General features: G+C 47.7%; 1 long non-coding RNA gene across 1 annotated transcript in view; it reads right to left on the bottom strand.

Moving 5' to 3' along the window:
* The window catches only part of LOC132248484 (uncharacterized), a 52578-nt gene extending 38750 nt beyond the window's left edge, over positions 1-13828 (bottom strand). The window contains exon 1 of the long non-coding RNA XR_009459673.1: positions 13709-13828. This is a non-coding gene — a long non-coding RNA (uncharacterized LOC132248484). The remainder of the gene's footprint in view (positions 1-13708) is intronic.
* Positions 13829-18991: the final 5163 nt, after the last annotated feature.

The following is an 18991-nucleotide window of genomic DNA, read 5'->3' as shown; positions in this document are numbered from 1 at the left end:
GTGTAATAGTCCAGAAACTACTGTGTGATTTGGGGTAATAATAGAAAACTGGACTACAAAAGCGTGCCCCTAGGTGTCTGCACATTCATTAATTCACAATTCACTAATTTAGTACTTGATCGTACAAGTACTACATAAAAGGTGCAGTAACCGGAGTTACTGAGCAGTAGCGCCAGCAAACACCTTTTAAGTGACTCTATTGTGGAGTAGCCTAACAGTACGGCACAGTAGGGCTGTGCAAAATTTCAACGGGTGTTTCATTTCAAAGCTGTTTTGACATATTTTGAGCTCGAAACAGTGAACTCAAAATGAAACAAAAGGCTTCAAAACAGCTTTGAAACAAAATGAGGGCACTCAAAATGTTTTGAAAGTTTCAAAACATTTCAAGTTTCAAAGCAGCCCGATGGCAGGAGGCAGCAGAGAGCCAGTGGTGGAGCCACTCTGAACACAGCCCTGGCTCCGAGCAAAGCCCTGGCCAGTGGCTCTCCACCGCCTCCTGCTGCCAGGCTCAGCCTCGTGAGGCTGCGGAGCCTCCAGCCACTGGGCTGTGCTCACCAGGGCTGTGCTCTGAGCAGCTCCGCCACTGACTCTCCCGCCACCAGGCTGAGCTCCATGGGGCTGATGGAGCCACTTGAAGCACAGCCCTAGCTCCAAGTGCAGCCCAACTGCAGGAGGCTCCACAGCCCCATGGAGCTGAACCTGGCAGTAGGAGGTGGCAGAGAGCCAGTGGCAGAGCTGCTCAGAGCACAGCCCTGGCCAGTGGCTCTCCCCTGCCTCCCGCCGCCAGGCTCAGATCCATGGGGGTGCAAAGCCTTCCACCGTTGGGCTGTGCTCACCAGGGATGCACTCTGAGTGGCTCCACCACTGCCTCTCCTGCTTCCTCCGACTGCCAGGCTCAGCTCCATGGGGCTGGCGGAGTTGCTTGGAGTGCAGCCCAGCCGTGGGAAGTGGGGAGAGCCAGGGCTGTGCTCCGAGCGGCTCTGCCAGCCCCACAGAGCTCAACCTGCTCTCACAGTGCTGCCACACTCCTCCCGGAGCGCAGGCCCCCAGAAACCCCTGTACCTATCTCCTTGAAACATGATAGGCTTCATGCCCTCAGAAGTGGCTACCGTCTCTTCAATTTTCACCTGAATCATGCAAGAAACGGCAAAGCTATAGGCATTTTCATGATTCCCCACTATAGCCTATGGGCGAAACGTCGAAACAGCAAAGCAGTTTTGACGAAATGAAATGGAACGGTTCTCCAAAATGAAACGAAACGACGAAATGAAACACTGTCCATTCAGAACAGCAAAACGGAAGTCGAAATGAAACGGTGCTGTCTTGCACGACCTACTGCGCAGTAGCATATTAGCACTATTTGAGCTGTGACGCACTAAAGCGCAGCATTATCAGGCTACTGCACTGTTAGCATCTCATGGAGACGTGCGCCCTGTGAACCAACCCGAAAATTTACTACCAGGGAAAAGCCATTACAGAGGGAATAGACAAGTTGTTCTGTAATAATAGTGGTTGAAAGCCCAAACCCATCTGATGACATAACAAGAATCGTGGGAAGACGATTAGGGGGATGGAGAGGGAAAGACATACATGCACTAATAGCCATGGAAAAGACAGACGTAGTGATCCAGGTGGCATGAGACCTTCTGTTAATGTTGTTCTCAATGCTTCTCTCGCTGGCGGGAGCTTGGGAATTCCCAGCGTTAGCATTAAACCTCACTCTGCGTTAGCTCTTAGTGGCACAGGCTCTGTCAGACTGGTCCACTCCAAGCAATTTAAAAGCCACATTCATTGTTAAAAATAAGAAATCATTGTTGAATCCAAATGAAAAGTCTGCCAAAGGTTGTTAAACCTTAATGTACATTCAGGCCTATCTAAATCGGTCATAAAGATTAGCATGGGCTTAAATGCTTAAACCCCTGGATCCAAAAGTTTTTCCAGACTTCATTGAGCTACGTGCTATCTGAGCACCTTCCACATAAAATCACGAGCAATAGCAGAGTCCCTAGAGGACTTTGTGGGGTCACAGGCACCTCTGCAGAGTGGTGAGAGAACAGAGGCAGCCATTTTTATAGCTAATAAGTGACTGTTTACTGGATTTGATTGCTTTCTCTTAGTCATAAACCTCAAAGATGGCTTCTGACAATTTAAAATTCACTGCAGCTCTCTATCCCCTCAACTGTGCTGCCAACTGCTTTTAATGTTCCATTAAAAGCCAACACAACAGAGGGCCCCCAACAGCACGGCTTCATTATCCAGATGGAGAGTTTCTCAGTCAAAAACATCAAAAGACACAAATTTGGGGTGACCAAAACGTTTCAGTCCGCTTCCTTCAGCTGGAAAAGTATATATGTGTACATGTACATGGCACATGTACATCCCCCCTCCTAAATAATCATCCAAAAACTTCTGCGTGAAATGTTTAAATTTTTCACCTGTGAAGTGTTCTCTCACTAGCTTTACCTCAATTTGATCTTTAAAAAGTTTGCTTTTTATAAATGCTTCTTTTTTAGCATTTCATTCAACCAAGAATATATGCATATACTGTACTTTATATGGCTTTTCCCTCTTCCTCCCCAGCTACTCATATTTTCCGATTCAGTGAACAAACCGAAAGCCAGTTACTCGTGCAGCACTATATACAAAGCCAGTTAAAGAATGGACATCTTTGTAATTCAGTTTTCATTTCATCATCAGTAAGTATTCCCATCATCCCCGCGCCAGGTCAGCTGGGGATGCTGGGCTAGTCCCACCCCGCTCCTTCCTGCCCTTGATCCCTGCCCAGTTCCATGCCGTCCTCCACCAGCTCAGGTGCTCCAGCCATGTCTCACCCCCATGGTCTGAGGGGCAGCGTCACACCCACCGCTAGCAAGTCTTAGATCCACCTACAATTAGGCAAGAGGGTAGCCTCTGTGAATCAAGTCAAGTTTTGTCAAATATTAAGCCTTTGGGTTGGGGCGGGGGAGAATGTTTGTCACATTTTTGCATGAGACATCTCCCCTTTTAGCAGCAAAATCCCCCAAGATACCATCCACACTGAGTATGCCTAGGCTTGGCCCAGACTTTCCCTCCCCTTGCAGCTGCGGGCTGTTCTGGCTTTGAACCAAGAGCAGGAAGCCTGCCTTTCCCAGCCTCTCAGCGCTCCCTGTGCTAGGCCCAGGCAGCATGGAAACCGTCAAAGGAAGAGGGACAAGATCTTTATGTAGGGTACAGCTGGGGAGGGACAGAGGGATAGATTAGATCTAGCAGCAGAAGTAAATAGACCCTGGAACTGGAAGAAAGGGAGATTAGTTGTGACAGTGATTGGAATGCAGAAGGGACAAGGACTGGGCTCTTGGGAAGGAACAGGACAGCAGAAATAGGCACAGCAGCCTGTTACTTTTATCATTTACTCCATTAGCTCAAGGATCTGTCAAAGGTCTAGAGCACTGGTTCCCAACCCCAAGTCGCAACCCAAATGAGGGTCATGGGGGCAATATCGGTGCCACCACACATAAAAGATAAGCTACGCTGCATGCCAGGAGCTGCACCACCCCCGGGCCGCCACCATCACCACACTCTGCTCCCAGCAGTGGGACACAGGAAAAAAAGCTTGGGAGCCGCCGGGCTAGAGGTTCCAGCTCTAACAAGGAACACTTATGGGTGTCATGTGTTGCTCCTAAGCCTATGAAATTACACACAAAACTCCACTAAAAGGATTCAGTTTGCAAAGTCAAGCACTCCAATGGTAGGAAATGCCAGAAAAAAAAAAATCAGGTGCCTTTGGCGACCTTAATTTATAAACAAATGAGAGTAAATCATGATAGCAGTTAATTGCTTGGTCCCTCCCACCACATTCAGTGCACAGGATGGGTCTGGTTTGGGAAGGGTGATGTGGAGAGGAAGGCTGTTTGTGGAATCCCTGCCTCATTTGCTGAGGAATTGGAAAGCGTGTAAGTGCACCTATACACAAGCAGTGAGGCTGCTCTGATGCACTGTAATTACTCTTAATCCCATCTCCTGACACATGGTAATTACCGTGCTCCAGCAGACTCCAGCATCTTATGCATCGGTGTCCCTGCGCTTAAAAATGGTGGCAGGGGCACTTTAACTAAAGCTCATTTGAGAGACAAACTCTTAAAAATCAAGAGATTTGGTATGTAAATCATGAGATGCTCCATTGTAATCCCCCGCTCCCCCCGGCTCCTTGCATATGTGCCCCAAGCAGCCCCTTTCCCTCCCCCTCCCCCCTACCTATTGTAGCCCCAGGCTCGGTGCTGACCTGGTGGGACTCCCTGCACCGCCCCACAGCTGGGCTCTGCCCAGGCTTCTCTCCCACCCAGGCTCCTGGGGGCTCTGCGGCTGGTTTTGGCCCGATTGGGGCCAGAAGAAAAATTCTTGAAATTTGAAAATTCTATCACGAAACCATGAGTCAGACTTAATTTTACTTAGAAATAGTGACTCTTGTGATAATTTTGTGAGAGCTGGCATTACTGAGGGAGGGAGGGAGGGAGGGAATTCTTACCTTCTAGGACTTAAAGGAGGCCCCAGGTGCTGCTCCTGCTATGTGATCGGAAAGGGAGATATGGCCACACTGCAGCACCTCCACGACAGGGCCTGCTATAATTGCTGTGCTTGGGGCACCTCAGTTCTGGCACTCTCTAGCTTGAGTACTTAACTTTGCAACCTTAACAACATTCGCTTACAGATATTTATTACAAAAAGAAACTTGAATATTACAATCTGCACATCTGACCTGAATTCAACATGCAATGACATTCTCATAAGCAAGGTAAGGAAACGCAGTCTAAGCTCAACTGCATAACTGAATGGAGCATTGTGCTCAAAGAGCAGGTAATAGCTCAATGCTTAAAGGGGAAGGATGCATCAAGTAGGGCTCCCCAGGGGTACTGTTCAGCACCTTGATTAACAACTTGGAGGAAGCATGGAAGTGAGGGTTCACTCAGCAAATCTACAAAATCAGGGGCAGGCATTTATTTTGGGCAGAGGGCCGCTTACTGAGTTTTGGCAAGCCATCAAGGGCCACATGACAAGTAGCCAGGGGCAGATAAATATAAATTTTCTAAATTTTTTAGGGGCCCCGCAGGCTGGATAGAATGGCCTAGTGGGCTACATCCAGCCCGCGGGCTGCATTTTGCCCACCCCTGCTATAGATGGTACCAAGCTGGTAGCAGACACCTTGTAGGACAGAACTGGGATACAAAGTGACCTTGAAAAGTTGGAGAAATTGTTTGAAATAAATCAGATGGAATTCAATAAACACAAGTGCAAAGAATTTATCTTAGGAGGGAGAAATCAGATCACATACAAATTGGGAAACAACTAGCTAGGCTAGCATACTACAGTATAACCTCATAAATCCGGCATGCTCGGCACCGAGCACCTGCTGGAAATTTGAAAATTTCAGATTTTTGAAACCGGAGCAGCGGCCAGTCATGGAGCAGCGACATGGGGTGATGGACTGCAATGGGAGCCACCGTGTGCAAGTGTCCCCCTCCGTTGCTCCGGGACCAGCCACCGCTACTCCCCGATGTGCCGGATTTTCGAGACTTCTGGATTTATGAGGTTATGCCATATAGAAAAGGACCTGGGGGTTACAGTGAACTATAGACTGAATCAGAGTCCACAGTGTGCCTGTCCACAAGGCACAAGCCAAGTAGCAACAGTCTTCAGTTGCAACAAGGGAGAATTTGGTCAGATAAGTGGGAAGAACCTTTTAACTAAAACAGATGCACAATGAGGTTGTACAAGCTCCATCGCTCGAAGTTTAAGTACAGATTACACAAGTGTTTATCTAGAATGGTTTAGACAGGACTATCCTTGCCTTGGAGGTTGGTCTAGATGACCTCCTGAGATGCCTTCCAGCTCTGATGCTATCGCCTGCTTGTAATTACTTCAAATCTATTAATAATCATCAGCCACCCATAGTGAATACCACAGAACCTGGGTTTTTCTTTTAAAGAAGTACTGAGGCTGTCTGTCAGGAAATTGAACCTCTTGCTGCTAACGTTAGATCTACATGCCAAAGGATTTCACATCCCTGTGGTTGAATACTTCTGGAGAGCATGTGCTTTACACGCTGGAAAGGTATTCTTCCACTTGGAGCCTTTTAAGCAGTACAAATGGAAGAAATAAGCCCTTAGATCTTTAGAGGTAAAAATCATAAGGATTTCCTTTGACTCTGGCAACTAATCAGTCTGGGATGTGTTTGCATGAGGGGACAGATCTCTCGTGCAGCCCCCAACAGTAATTTCCCTATCGGACAAAACAACATGCACAAAATAAATAGAAGTGACACAGGGCCAAGATATTCAAAAACTCTCTCTATAGCCACAGCTGCTGTTTGGAGCGATGAGGTTTCTGGGCATGGAGGCTTTCACATCCAAATGCAAGCCCTCAGGTTTGTTTCTACAAGCTACCTTTGCATCCTCGCACTGAAGGAATGTGTGACCACCAAGTCAGATTTTGCACGTGCAGGATGCTAGGTGTGAAACCCTGGACTTGCAGGTGAATGGTGCGTCCTTATAGCCTCCCTCCCTACTGTAGGTCTACCCTGCCACCCACACATAGTAGGTGTGACAAACACCAGCAGCCAAACCAGACAGCTCAAAGCAGGTCTATGTGCACACTCCAGGGCCATGCTCAACCTCGGTCTCAGGAGAGACAAGCAACACCACTGTGATGCGAGGAACAAATGTTCATGTCTTCTTACGGCCACTCCAGAACTACAGATCTACTTGACCTAGTTGATAACTCATGGTATGTCCACTGGGATGCCATGGGGCAAGCTTTATACACTTCAGCTTGGAGCCAGGAAGGAAGCCTTGTAGATAAGCCCTCAGAGACCAGGTAAAGATCACGTTGAAAACATAGGAGGATGTGCAGCACCATGGAACAAGGACTGTTTGAGTGAGGAAGAATGATTTGGACTTGGACAGATCTGGTATTATTTTGCTAACTTTGTCAAGGCACTTTTTCCTGTACCAGTCAAACAGTGGCAACAACTGTAACCCCTCTTCTGATGGGTATTAACAAGTCCTGCAAACTTTTTGCTATATCTTTGTGTCTCTGATTTTCTGCATTCTCTAAGAATGTCACAGGACCAAATCATGCACAAAACTTCAAAATATGTCTTATTTTAATTACTGAACACCACCACCTGCTTTTTGTGTGCATCATGGCAGCCTTGGAGCTTTAGCTATGGACGGTGACCTCATTGTGCTTGGACCTGTACAGCACAGGAGACATTATTCTCTATCCCTCACACATCTATGGCATCGCTGACAAAATACAGCTGTTAATCCGATGCATGTACCAGCTCATTTCCTTTCCTTCTTTGCTTTAAGAAGGGAGTTTAAAATCAAATGCAAAAAAATGCAGGTTGTACAGATCATGCTGCACTTGTTTGAGAATTGCAGAATTCAAAGTTCATAGATTCATAGATGCTAGGGTTGGAAGGGACCTCAATAGATCATCAAGTCCGACCCCCTGCATAGGCAGGAAAGAGTGCTGGGTCTAGATGACCCCAGCTAGATGCCTATCTAACCTCCTCTTGAAGACCCCCAGGGTAGGGGAGAGCACCACCTCCCTTGGGAGCCCGTTCCAGACCTTGGCCACTCGAACTGTGAAGTTCTTCCTAATGTCCAGTCTAAAAAGTTCTCAGACATCTCCATAACGTGAACACCAGACACTTTCACAAAGGACTGGAAGACTTATTGCAAATGGCCAAGAAATTGATAATTCCTTCCATGTCCTGATTATAAATCTTATATTCACATAGTCTTGCTAAAAATCAGCAGACTTATCCATTCTGCCCTCCCTATGTTATCCAAGTGCAACACCTTTGTAAGTAGAGATGGCACAAAAGGGATTGTTTGTTAAATTACCTTCTAATCAACAGAACTTACAGCCTGGAGACCCTGCACCTGTGGGAACAGGCTGAAGATCTCCTCACAAATCCTCTGGGGCTTACAGCAGGTCATGGCTATTCATCAGATGCCTTGTACTTTTGCACTTGTTCAGGGCATCACAATCCACAGATACACTGGGGGGGGGGGTCTACACAAGATGCTTTACTGCACAGTAGAGTAATCTATCCCACAGTAAATCATCAGCAAGTAACCATGCTAATAAGATTGACTTTTATTAGTAAATGTTTAGGATTGTGAATCCAAAAAAGCTGACACAGCTGGTAGGGAAATACGTAGCGCCCGAGCGAGGGACTAACAATAGAAGGATGGGGGTAAGGAGGGGAAAGCAACTAGGTTACAGGAGATACAATGTTAGCCAACTAAGCCCAGGGGAGGAGGGAAGGGGTTCGCGACGCTGAGAGAAAAAGAAGATAGATACACACAAACCCATTACAATGGTCCACAATGGTGGAAGAAGTGGTCTGAAGAAGTGTCTCAATCCATATAAAGTCTCATCGCGGGGGTCCTCTTTGGGTGGAGCAGGGTCGTCCATTGTTGAATGGACAGTAAATCTACACAGTAAATTAATCTACTGAGCAGTTAGCTAGTACCTGTAAATACAGGTACTAAACAAACCGTGCAGTAGATACTGCGCAGTAGGGCTCACTCGTGTAGACACTGACCAGGAGCAAATTTGCTCCTGGTCAGCCACACCAGCAGGGAGCCTAGTCTTGGCACTGCTCAGCTTCCAGCTAAGCCCAGGAACTGATCAGTGTGGGGACTGGGTCCCTCTCTGCCCCCTGCCCCCCCCCCGCCCTCCTGGTGCTGTGGGGCTCCCAGCTTCCCAGAGAAGCAGAGAGTTGAGCAGCCCAGGACTGGGGAGCTCTTCCTTCCCCGCTCAGCCCAGGGCTGGCCGGGAGCTGTCCCATCAGTGGAACAGCTGGCTGGGCAGGGAATCCAGGGAATCCCTGCCTAGCTGGGGGCTCACTGCTAGCTGCCCCACCAGGGGGTCAGCTTCTGCCCCCTCCCTCCCCCCCGCCCCCAAGTGAGCAGAGATTCCCCATGCAACTGGGGGCTCGCTGCTAGCTGACCCCAGCAGATGGGGGCAGGGGGCTGGGAACAAGTCCCTGCCCCTGCAGCTCTTTCCTAGCAAAGAAGGCATCAACAAAGCCAATCGCACCTTATTGTGCACTAGCAGATGCATGACCAACAGATCGAGGGAAGTGATGCTCCCCCTCTACATAGCATTGGTCAGGCCACATTTTGGAGTACTGCATCCAGTTTTGGACACTGCACTTCAAGAGGGATGCAGAGAATCTGGAGAGGGTCCAGAAGAGTGCCGCTCGCATGATTAGTGACCTCCATGCAAGACCCTACAAGGGGAGGTTGAGGGATCTGGATCTCTTCAGCCTTCACAAGAGACATCTGAGGGGAGACCTTGTAGCAGCCCAAGTTTCTCAAGGGAGGACAACAGAGAGTTGGTGATGCGCTATTTACCAGGGCACCCCTAGGAGTAATTAGGAACAATGGGTACAAACTAGTGGAGAGTACATTCAGGTTAGACATTAGGAAGAAATGTTTTCACAGTAAGGGTGGCCATAATCTGGAATGGCTGCCAAGAGAGGTGGTGCTATCACCTAACTTGGAGGTCTTCAAGAGGGCTAGATAGGTACGTGGCTGGGGTCGTCTGACCTCCGTCCTTTTTCTACCTGGGGCAGGGGATCGGACACAATGATCCTTCGGGGGTCCCTTCCAACTCTACCATCTATGAATCTATGAAAAAGGCACAGGGCTGGGAAAGAGAAGCAGGGAAGGGGCATATCCCAGCCAGCTCTGGGATGTACAGTGTGCAGCCAGGAGCTGGCTGGGACCTGCCCCAGACCAGGACAGCTCCCAGCCAGTCCAGGGCTGTGCAGGCAAGGCCTGCTGGGCACAGGGCTTCATCCCATGCACACAGGGTGGTACAGCTCTGCAGCAGCCGCTGTCTCCTGGCCCTGTGCACGTCAGGACCCCTCCCGCTGTGTACAGGGCCAGGAGACAGTTGCTGCTGCAGCCGACAGAGCTGTCCCAGTCCCTCACACATGGAGACCAGCCCCATGCTCCCTACCAGCCCCCAGGAGGAGCCTGGAGCTCCCCCTGGATGCTGCCAGGGGGCAGAGCCGAGTGTGAGCAGCCCTGTACCATGCTGCTCTCATCAGGATCAAATCTGTTGCCAAGAGGGAGCATGTGTAGATGTGCTCCCGGGTAGGCTTACTGTGCAGTATTTTTACTGTGCAGTAAGCCTACTTTGAATTAATAGCACATGTAGACACTCCCAGGGAGAATGAACTATGGCCTATCCCTTTGGATGTCCCACCTCTAACAGTGTTAAATGCCTATCAGTAATGTTGCACAAGCATGCATGTAATACATTCCAGATTCTGGACTTGACTGATGCTTATTTTGACATCTCTAAAAAACATTTAGTGAGAGGCACGTTCAAAGGACGTTTCAATCCGAAACAGAGCGGAAAGGTTTTTGTAAACTCACCGAGACACTCCAGTTGCCAGCTGCTTTAATGAAAGCTCCCCAAGCAGCCTGGATCACGTGGCAGGGAACAATACACTTCTTTAAATAGCCATCTTGATCTGCTCACCTGCCTTGCCAAAGGATGGACACACATTTCAATTCATTTGTTATTTCTCAGGCAGCCGCTCTCTGTCCTCTGTGGCATTTTGTCCTAGCAACCAAAACCCAGCAAAAAAGTCCCCAAAGTGGTCTGAGATCCTACACGATGATGAACAGAACAGAGTTGCCTCCTTGCTCTTTGCTTGCTGAGCACTGCTGCAAATCCATGCAACGCACTCCCTGCAGTACACTGTTTAAGTCTTACTTACCCGAGAAGTCACTCATGCACAACACTTCTACATCATGCCACAGTGCTGAGATCAGAAAGGATGCTCTTGCTAATGCTTGGAGACCTTGACACATTAGAACTGTGCCACCCACCCCCAAGCAAGGAAGCTGACCTTGTCGAATTGTACAAGTCAACTGGGATTTCAAGGGAACTGAATTAGCCCAAAAATGGTTACGTCTCTATAGTAAACTTCACTACCATCAGAGAGAGTATCCTCAAGCTGCTCAGTCAGGGCTGTCTCCAAATGCCAAAGCAATGGAGTTGCATCCAGGCAGCCATACAGGTGAGCTGATTAATTTAAGGGCAAACTAATGATCACTTAGCAGTGCTAACGAGCCCACCCAAGAACCACACAGAGGCTACATCAACTACTTCTAACTCTAATGACATAGAGCACCCAACTGAGGGCACTGTCACTTGGGATGGTAAGCTCACCATCTATACAGGGCCAATGAGTGCTCTTGGAAACTCCATATAGACAGAGCTGATGGGAAATCAGCTTCCATCCGCCCTTGGAAAGTTTCAAAGAACACCAAAAATATTTTGCTTCCACCAACAGCCAAACACGTCCACCCAAGGTACCAGTAGGTTCCAAGTTGTCCCCAACCACATATTGAAGTTTTCCCCCACAAAGGAGGAGCAAAAGCATCCATACCAATAGCCAGTTTTCTGATTACTCATTTTCAAGAAACACAAGTTCAAACTGGAGCAGGTGCAAAGAAGGGCTATTAGGATGATCAGGGGAATGAAGAACCCACCACAGAAGAGATGACTATATGAGCTAAGGTCCCTTAGCCTAGAAAAGGGAAAGCAAGGAGGGGCTATGACTGCTCAAGGAGTTAAAAAGGTGGAAAAGAGAAGAACTATTTCAAGCTAAAAGACCATAACTGCACAAAAACAAATTACTAAAAAGGAGCCATGAATGGGCTGAAAATTAGAAGTCATTCACTATTAAAGCATTCCACATAGAGCAGTTGTGGGGTGGGGATGGGACGAGGGAAGCCTGCCACATTTTCTGGTGTATAAGGTGCAGTGTTCCCCCCAATCAAGAAAGGTCTAAAATCAGGGTATGTCTTATATATCAAAGCTACATTAAAAAGACTATTTGAAATCACTGCAATTGAAGTTTACCAGAAGTCGGCTTAAGTTTAAAACTCCCCCACAACTTTATCTTCAGGGGAGGGGAGGAGCATGTTATACAAATATGTCTGATGCATCATAAAAGAATTTATTTCAAGATGGAGGTCAATAATGGTATGAAGATTATCTGATATGGTGTGACAGCAGGAATTGGACCCAGTGAGGCAATAGATCCCTGCAGTCCTTTGCTCCTAAATCAAAAAATAGTGTTTAATGTCCCTATTTCCATTCCATTTAATTTTAAGACATTAGGTCACTACCCTGGATTGCTCATACCCCATCTACATTGCATTTCCTATTAAGCCTAAGCACTTCCAGGCAGTGTTTATATTTGTATGTTGTACAACGCACTCCACCAAGCATACCCTTGATACTAAATCACTGCCATCACAGAGGAGAGCCCTCAGCGCTTTTCAAGAGGTACTCAGCTCTTCTAGCAACTGAAATAAGCTTTTCAGCACTGGTTTCCAGGATCCTAGATGGGTTGATTTGCAATGAGCCACAACACAGCCTCCAGTTCCTCTAGGCCACAAAACAAGGGTGTTTTCTAAGAAAGAATTCAGATCAGCCATGGTATTTTTAAGGTGCAGAGAGGCCATCAAAATAGGTTTTCATATTAGTTCAGCTGTTTTTATACCTCCAGCTGTAGCCATATTAAAAGTCATTTAAAAAGCCACTAAAATATTGCAGTTCTTTAGTCCTCAGTGTGAACAGGTGCCTCTGTCCCTTTTAAGCCATAAAAATAAAACAGCTCCAATTTTTCACTTTGTAAAGCAGGGTTTTTTTCATATTTTTTATGAGGGTGCATAAAGGATAATGTCACTAGCACACTGCAGTGGGAGTTCACACACTCCAGCTACACAGTCCAGTACCTTTGTCAGAGTATGTCAGAGTCAGCTCAAGTGTTGCATGTGCCATCAGTGACACGGTATCAGCACCAAACCTGGGCCTGCTGCGGGACGGCCTGGTTTTGCTTTTGCCCGCTTGCCCTGGCATCAAGCAATGATGATATCATTGTGGGCATCCTTGTATTATCACTATACATAGAGGTCAGCTCCAGGAGCCAAGTTCAAATCCAGATCTAGATCCAGACCCAAACTCAAGTGTGAAAGTTTTCAGATTTGAGATGTCAATTCGATCCCAAGCAGAAAATGCGGCCAGCCATGCTTAACACCAAACCCACTCACTCAGTAACCCAGCTTCCACGCGTGCCTCATGCACATGCAGCAGACAGCACTCCTATCCATCCGCTGCACTCTCACATCTTTTATCCTCCCCAGCTCAGTGCTTGCTCATCTCCTTAACTCACTCTCCCTCAATCTGCCCCTCACCCCAAAGGCGCCAGTTCTTCTCTTCAACCCAAATTCACCCCAAAAACCTGTTAGCCTCTCTTCAAAGCTGCTGCAGCCACCTCAGCACTGCTTCAAGACTCCTCTGAAAGCAGGTACTCCTTGACCACTTCCCCTGCACCACCATGTTGTGGGCTAAAGGAATTAGGTTTCAGATCTAGCTTCTCTCCTAAGAAAAGGAGCATCCCAGAACTACAAGGGCTGCTACAGGAGCCTGTATATGTACTCCCTGCTTGCTCAGCCTAAGAAAAGGCATTAAAATATTGCAACAGACCTGTTTAAATGGCACAGCCTCTATCTATGGCATCATGTACAGAGATACAAGGTTTATCTTATCCATGCCACATTCAAAATGAGTAAGAAAGCATTGTGCAGTGAAGAGAGAGAGGAGGCAACCACAACCTGCTACTCACCTCTCTTCTCCTCAGCAATGGGAGGGGAAAGAAAAGGCCAGGTGTTAAGTCTGCCTATGTATTCAGAGCAGGCCAGAACCACACACTAACTGCAGAGGATCAAAACAGAACATGCTTTAAAACAAGCCAGCAGACGATAGCCCCAGCTGGGCTCAAGTAGGGGCTTTGCTGTCTCTCTCAGACAATCAGGCTGCAGATGGACACGGCCAGGCTGATGCTCCCCAGCTGGTCAGCCAGCCCAAGGGTGGTTGCCTGTTTCTGCTCCAGATGCCAGGAGTGGTGCATGAATGGAGTTGTGACTGCCCTAGGAAGGCATCTGTGCTTAACCAAAGGCAGATCAAAACATGAGGGCCAGAAACACAGTTCCCTGCCTCCCCTGCACTGCCCCATCCCCACGGCACACAATACTGTTGCATTTTGCATCCTTTTCTAGGCTCATGCAACAAGCACACCAAAAAGAGGGTGCATCTGCACTTTTCTGGCACTTGCAGTTTTCTTGCAAAGCCTCATTTCTCCCAGCATATCCCAGATGCTCATCTTCACTGAGGCCTGAGACAATGGCAAAGGTGAGGTTTTAAGATGGGCTGTCACTAAGATATACAAAGGACCAATGAGACAGCTTCTGAAAAGTGACAATCTGGTGAAAATTCAAATCTGACCTTGGCTGAATAATTCAGAAACTCCCCACGTAATTGCTGAAAATGGTTGTTTCATTAAGGGAGCTATAGATCTAGCCCTTTCAGATGCTGACGGTTTTAAAAGCCTCTTATAGGAGTCGAGGCCATTTTCTTGGAGAAGCTCAGTGCTTTGCTAAATCAAGCCAAAGCCACCCTGCCTGCAAGGAGAGGGAAAGGAAGGAAAGCAAAGAATCCCCTGCATGAAGGATGTATTTATCATAATGCACGTGATAAGGGGGCACTGTCTGAGCTAGGATTTACAAAGCTTGGAGAGAACAGAAAAGGCAGATTTAAGACCCACTTTAGGTTTCCCTAGCCCTCGTGGTGGTTCTAGGTCAGTGCATGGTATAACAGGGAACCAACAGCCTCAGCAGGATTGTTCCAGCAGCCAGGGGTCACAAAAGTAGAGGCAGGGGCAGATCCCGCAGGGGTGTACTGGTGCAGTTGCACCTCCTTTGATTCTTGCTCCACCCAAACTTTAAAGCCAGCTGCCTGGCAGGCGCAGCAGTATTTCTATACAGCCGGCACTGAGAGAATCAATTGACTGCATGGCTCATTAGCATCACTCTAATTCCTAATTTCTCTCTACTCCACAGGCATTAACAACACTTCCCTTTCTAATGATCTTGTTCCACTATTCATACTATCCTTTCCTCTGCAGTTTGTGTCTGTTAGCCATTCCTGGTACGATTGCTTTGCACCTCTGGCGACACCCTGGGACCATGTGAGCAGGGAGCTTACACAGCACTACAGCTGCCCTTCACCATGAGCAGATTCCTCTTTGCAGGAGGAGTCCACAGCTGGCCAGTCCAGGTCTATGGCTGGAACAGTGGAAAGCTGCCTGAGAATACCTGACATCTGCCCTCATCCAAGCACTGGTCAGCCTGGGAAGAAGAGGGGAAAAAAGGGCTAGAGGAGTGGTCCCCAACTCAGGACTCACAGACACTATGGCACCCCTGAGGCATCTCTACTGCTCACAGCCACAGAAAATTTGCTCTTAATATCTGTATCTTTAGGTTGACCAGAGAGCAAAGTCTAATGTTACCTGCAGCGTGTTACATGTTCAGTACTGTTCCCCAGGGACCTGGCAAGATTGGGGACCACCGCTTTACAGTCAAGGTGTTAAACTGACTTGGCCCCCCTGGGTTAGATCCAGACCATGGGAATCATCAGGGCCGGATCCAGAGTCACCTCCTGCAGCAGGATGAGTGGCACCAGGGAGTCGCAGAGGTTCATGAAGCCACTGCTTGCTCCCTGCTGCTGACATGGGACATGCTGTATACCCTAGATTTTGGTGGCGGGTCCCACTGCCACTCACCCCACCCTCCAGGAGCCCCGCAGGCCAGATAGCATGGTTCTGTGGGTCAGATCTGGCCCCTAAGCTGTACATTTAACACCCCTGCTCTGAAGCCCTACACATAAGCAAGACCTTACAATGCTGCACACTTAAACACCCCGAACCACCAGTAAGTCACCAGCTATTTAGCTTGCAGGTTCTTTGGGCCAGGGATTGTCTGTGTGTGCGTGTACAGTGCCTAGCATGAGAGAGTTCCCAAACTCAGCTGGGACATCTGAGCACCACAGTAATACAAATAAGAAGTCACCTGGCTCTACTGGAGCTGTGCAGGAGATGCACGTTAAGCTACTCTGAGCTTTGTTTTACCAAAGGTTTCCCCAGTGACCGTGGGACAAAGTAACAGTAGGCACCATTTCATGTTCAGATGCAATTCTGTGGAAAGTAGGCTTGCAATGAAAGGGTCACTCCTGAGCTCCTGGACCAAGACAGTCATGTTCAGGTTTCTTATAAGCATTCTGCAACTGCAGAGTTTAGACCCAAGGAGCCAGATCTTCAGCTGTAGCTCCTGGAAGCTGAAAGACCTATGCTGATTTAAACCAGCTGAAGTCAGCCCATAGAAACAAATTCTGCCATCCTAACTTAGGCCAAACCGTGATGCAAAGTCACTGACGGCTGGGATTTCCATTCATTCAGACTCAAAGCTCAAAAAGTATATACGTCCTGTTACCTTTGCTGACTCCAGCCCTTTGTCTCATGCTGTAATTGATAGGCCTAACAACAGCAGTCCTATGGCACACATTCACTGGCCTGCCCTGCAAACAGCATGTCATTGAAGCCTGGTGGTGAAAAGGCATGCACAAACACAATGGGCCTGGGATTAAGCCCAGCTGCAGTACCAAAGTAAATACTTTTGCTGCTGACAGTTTGTCTGCAGGGATTTAGAGGAAAGTTTTGTGCATTTACTTACACAACATATGGTTTTATTTTCCCTGTTAACAAAAACAGTAGTGGTCAAAAGGAATCACCCTCTGACAACCGCTCAGTGGCCAATGTGAAGCAGGCTTGGTGAGCTCAGTCCTTGTCCTAACACAGTGGCACTCAACTTTCTGGTCCTGCAGGCTAGACGAGTGATGCAGAGCTAGTCTGCAGCCCGGATCCCATGGGCACGGTCAGTCTGTGGGCTGGGTCCAGTGTAGGGTCAGCCCATAAGGGCCACGAAGGGTCAGTCAAGATCTGGCCATGAAGTGACCCCTCACACCCGCGTGATCGGGAATGCAGGGTCGTGTCATCCAGGCCGGGGTCTGGAAATTTGGCAGTGGGGGAACAGCGGCAGCATGAATTGCCACAGGAGGTTTGAGTGCCACTGTCCTAACATATATGCTTGAGAATAATCCCCGCAGCTCTTCAGCACCAGGACTGAATGGCCTTAGAGGCTAATCTGTCCTATCTTCCTTCCAATGTATCAGCCACGTCAGGTTTGGGGCTTATTAATGATGTGATTTGGACTGTGCTCTGGGAATATATAGCAGAAGTCAATCTCCAGGGCTGTCCACCCTGGCTGCTCCTTTAATTCACTTTGTGATAAAAACTCCTCTACAATCTGTTTGCCTGAGGCTTAGAAGCAGCCTACTCTAATCTGCATTAGTAAATGTACTGGGATTTCTAAAATAAACACAGCCCTGATGTGAATGAGGGCAAGGTACAGATGGTAAATCATCAGGCTCCAACCTGACCATGCAGTCATGCCCGAGGACCCCTGGACCACCAAACACCCCCCTGATCACACCTGTCTTTCAATCTGCAAGGGCTAAAACTTCACTTTAAATACACCATTGATTTCAATGGTGTCAAAGAGAACTTCACCCTATACCCCCATAGTCTGGGGAGTCTTATTTAAATATCACTGATCCTCATGAGTTACAGGCTCTACAACACAGCCAGCAGCAGTTAGCATTGCCAGGGCCAGAGTCTACTATGAAGCTGCTAAAAGGGGCATTAGTTAAGGCCGCATATATGAATTCATTGTTTTCCAGGGAGTAAATCCAAGCTGGAACTCAGCAGGGCAGAACATGCAAACCCAAGACAGGTGTTATTCCCAGGCATAGCGGGTGGCCACAGGGGTTGGAAAATTGTGATTAACCAGCCAGGAGGCAACGCATAATCTAGTTTGCACTGGCCAATAGGAAACACACTCACTGAGGGCCAGATTGCGTGGAATTGCCCATATACCGAATATCCTCAACTGCCATAGACAACTATAGGAGTGGAGTGTCCAAAGCATTTTGCCCTAGGGGACAGCGCAGATGACAGGCAGAGACAGCTAGAGAAATGAAGCCAGAAAGGGAACAAGCAGCTGCTTATGCCATCACAGAAAGAAAGCCCAAAGACTGTGCATCAGAGATGCCACCATAGGCAAAATATCATAGTCCACACTGCTATCCACAGGCGAATAAGATGCATGGAGAATGGCAGTAAATGGCTTTTATTTCTATGGGGGAAGTTCAACAAAAACCCCAAACTTTATTTAACATTTTTGTCTCAAAAGACTGGGGTTTTCACTTCAGGAGAAGAAGTTGCAAAGTGTTCTGTTCTGGCAATCAACTGAAGACTGAACATGTTTGGGCCAAAAACCAAAACAATTCTGGTTTTCTGGGTTTGGGTTTTGTTTTGGTCCTTGGCCAAAATTCTTTAGTTTTGAGTTGCTGAAAACTGAACATTTGTTCAGCTTTTTGTTTTGTCGAATGAAACCTCAACACTTTTGTTGAAATTGGACATTTCCCATGGAAATTTCTGTTTTGACAAAAAATGCCATTTTTGGAAGAAAGAATACTTTGAACAAAAAGTCTCTGTAGGTGCAGATCTTGGTGGGCATGTCAGCCCCTTCTCTATACCAGCTGTTCCCTGCCACCTACCTCAATACAGGAGAGTCCAAGGCTTTAACTCCGGCGTAGTCTCTTTGTACACTTTGTACACTTTGTAGTGTAGTCTCCGGTGTAGCTACAGCCTTCTGTGTCTCACAGATTACAAGAGTACAAGTCCACACTGAGGACATGCACTAGTATATCTTCACTGAGCTACCCACATCAATGGTCGAAACATCCAGCGTGGCTATATAGCCTATATAGCACTGAACTTCCTTTCCGCACCATAACTGTTTGTTAGATTGATGCCCCCCTTTTTTAAAGTATCTGCCATCCCTGTGAAAGTTAAATAGTGAAGAAGAAGAATTTTCTGAATTCCAGAGACACTAGATCCTGCGTTGGGATAGCTCAGATGGTACGGGCCTGTGGTTTTGAAAGGGAAGATTGT

This window comes from Alligator mississippiensis, chromosome 2, assembly GCF_030867095.1.
Source record: "Alligator mississippiensis isolate rAllMis1 chromosome 2, rAllMis1, whole genome shotgun sequence".
NCBI classification, from domain to species: domain Eukaryota; kingdom Metazoa; phylum Chordata; order Crocodylia; family Alligatoridae; genus Alligator; species Alligator mississippiensis.
This window is presented reverse-complemented; position numbering and strand designations above follow the sequence as displayed.